The following is a 3708-nucleotide window of genomic DNA, read 5'->3' on the forward strand; positions in this document are numbered from 1 at the left end:
CACACACCATCGACGTCCATCAGAAGCGAGTGGTAGTGGCAGAAGCACCTGTCGAAAAAAAAAAAAAAACTTCCAATCGATCAAGAGTGCTGCCCAAACTTCCGACGCTACAGCCTCTTACACACACACACACACACACACACACACAGACACACACACACACACACACACACACACACACACACACACACACACACACACACACACACACACACACACACACACACACACAGTCTAATGTTTGTTCTCCTTTAGCACGTTTAAAATAATGGAGACAGCCGCACTGAAGATAAATGATGAGACCTTGTTTTCTTTTAAAATACACTGTATGACATATACAGAAGAAGATAGAACACACTGTAATACGAATAGCAATATCATCATTGCTGTGTGTGTGTGTGTGTGTGGTTGAGTCAAAATAAACTGCCGGGTGTGTTCATGGTAATAAAGGAGGAAGTCCACACTGAGGCTCAACGATGTAATCTAACAATGGAGCTCTGTGGTAAAGAGTAAGAAAATATCAGGCCACACGCACACACACACAAATGGTAAAGGCATGGGATTTGCTGTAAATAGAACAAAAATAGAATATCACAAGACTTAGCCGTTTCTTGTTATTGTTTCCTGGTCTGATATCCGTTCAGCAGCATTTGGCTTCCCTCCAGTGTGTGCATGAGTGTGTGTATGTTCTGCTGATGCAACTGTGTGTCAGTAATTACACGTGGTTGCATCCTCCCTCGGTTTGAGCCTCGCTTACAGCGGGGTTTTTGGTTTCTGAGTGTGATAATACTCTCTCTCTCTCTCTCTCTCTCTCTCTCAGCTATTTAAAGACACGTGTTGCAAAAATAAACAGGGAAATGTAAACAGGAAAAGTATTCCAGGATATCTGCTGTGTTTACCCTGCTTCAATAAGAACCATTCAGTAAGGAGAGGCGTGATGTTGGATTAAGGTTTAAAAGTGTTTTTTAAGAGTCATATTGACACGCACAGCTAAATAAACCGTGCTGTACGAAGCATGAATATCTAAGGTAATTTTAGCCACTCTGTTTGCTTTTGATATTTAGATGGAGAAGTGTTCTTTCCTAAACGGTACTGACCCATAATCAGCGCTGTTTAGATACAAAGTGAGGAGGTTGTTGCTGAAGAGGAATCCGTAAAACAGGGGGAGGTCAAAAGAGACTGTTGTTGCGGGGAGGCAGCATCTTTATCTGTTAGCATCAACCATGATTACAAGCTGTCAATGAGACCACACTGGCTGCTTTAGCATGCTAACGCTAACCTGGACACGAAACCTGCCCTCTACCATCCATGCCATATTTCTTGTAACAAAACCCTGAAATAATGTGGGAGGCGTGTGGTGCAGTGGGTTGTGCGTTGGTGTTGGGAACAGGGGGGTCACAGGTTCAAACCCCACTGCAGTCAGCATGTCGTTGTGTCCCTGAGACACTTCACCCCAAATTGCTCCTGTGGGGATTGTCCACAGTATTGAGTATGTAAGTCGCTTTGGATAAAAGCGTCTAACAAGTCACATGTAATGTAAAAATAAGATTAATAAGAGTAAGCACTTATCGCTTCCTTTTCCCTCTTCAATGGTGTTCTGAATGTGTTTTTGGTTGTTAGCACAAGCTGAAGAGATTTTGTTTCTACTACGTCAAATACGTCAGTAAACACAACACTGGTGAACAACCTTTATAGACAAAGTATCACAAACGTTGAGATTATAAAAGCCAATGGAAATATCACAGTGGCTTTTTGTGGAGGGGACCAGGAAGATGCTGCCTTCAGGCTCGATTATGACGGTTGAAAACAGGAATGCAAACCAGAACAAGCGGACCGTTTGCTTCTCATGTGAGTGCGAGAGGGCTGGCGGCTGTTTGTCTCTCATAACGAGGAGATGTGAAGGGAGGAACGTGGAGTTAATGAGGATAAAAGAGGGAGGAAAGGGGGAGGCATGCCTGGTCAGCAGCTCAGAGGTCAGAGGTCAATCCTTAATGATGTAGTGCTGATGTGAGGCTCTTCACTCTGCAGAGACACCATCAATGCTCCTCTGTATCGAGCTGTGCATTCACCGTGGAGCTGCCATAATGTTTATACTGCATTAGTGTATTGGCAGACATCCATTAAAGGCTTGTTTGGAAATCAATCAGAGTGTATGATTGTATTTCTACAGCTGGATGTGTCCGGGCAGGCAGCACGTAGGATGTGAATAGTGATTGTACAAGGCTGTTTATCTCCTTTCTGAATTTAATTATCAAGTAAATGATTACTATTTATGATTACTATTTATATATATGGTGATGTTGAGAGGGTCGAAGATTTAAATCCACATGTATTGACCTTGTGATTCTGTAGCCTTTATTGTGAGGAATACATCTTTTGGGTTATGGGTAATGTTAGTTTGTAGCAGATATATCCAAATCAATCGACCATTCGCAAAGCCACGCCCCCCCTTGGTTACTGTTGCTAGTCCGACAAGCTGAGAGCCAGATGCGTTAAACAAAGCCATAATGGAGGGTCTCCGTAACGTCGGAGTCGCCTTAACAGACTCATTTTGGAGCAATAACGCAGCAATATCCTCCAGGTCCCGACAAAAGGGGCTACAATACGCTATGGAGGGTTATATCCACAGTATAAACATTAGAAAAGAGGGAGGCACAACATCAATAGAGGCACTTGCATACAGGTCGCAGTGCAAGAGTGAAAAACCACATGAGCTGTATGTCAAATTCGACGGAATTATTATTATTATTTTGGAATAAAACAATACAATCACAAGAGGCATTAAATGTTGTAGTTTGTCTAAAGTTAACTACCGTTTCCTTGGTGGCTTTCTGCATCCACCTTGTTGTTCCTTTGTGGGGGTCGGGGTGCCCACTTGTGCAGCAGGATTAGGGAAGTCGGCAGTAGGCTTTCCATTAACAAAATGCTACAAAGATTAAAGCAAAATATAAATGAATGATTGCCTGTTGGCTTTCTTGTTTGTACTTTGACCACAGGTAGACTAATAACGGAGCTCAGCTGTTCAGACATTATTATGCATCAAGTGATATACATGGTCAAAACGACCTAGAAGCACACAGCTTACAGCTGTAATCGTGTGACTTTAGCTAACGTTAGTTAGTGAAATTAGTTAATTAAATTAGTTAGTTAATTTGTGAATGTAATCTTTGCTAGCTAGCTAGCTACATTAGCACGTATTTACCTTGGAGCAAACGTATTTGTGTTTGTTGATATTCGCCATATTCAGCTGGGCATGGGGCCTGCCGCATTTCTTTATCCACTGGCGGCATCTCTCCTCTCGGGTTTTGGGTTTAGGAAACGGGTAAAATATCACCCCCCCCCTCTAAGCTTATGGGATATCTGCTATCCGATTTCCAAAGACCATAAGCACAACGCTTCACCATTTTCGCAATGAATTTGAACGCTAAGCTTGTCCCACAGGGAGCCGCGCACGTGATCGAATATGATTGGACAACGGGCATTTAGGGGCGTGACTTTGCGAAAGGTCAATTCCCAGTAGAGACGTGCCATAGAAAATGTTGCGAAACACACAATAGCCAGCATGTGTAACTCTTCGAGACACTAACCTACAACACTTCAACCCGTCACGCTGTTCCAATGCCCGCGCGCATTTTGGTCGAGAAACTTCTACCTTAACTTGGTGCCGTCTGACAGTTGTTGACCTGAACCTGGTGCCAGGTCGGTACG

The sequence above is a fragment of the Notothenia coriiceps genome, unplaced genomic scaffold (assembly GCF_000735185.1).
Source record: "Notothenia coriiceps isolate Sejong01 unplaced genomic scaffold, NC01 NC01_scaffold00035023, whole genome shotgun sequence".
Lineage (NCBI taxonomy): Eukaryota > Metazoa > Chordata > Actinopteri > Perciformes > Nototheniidae > Notothenia > Notothenia coriiceps.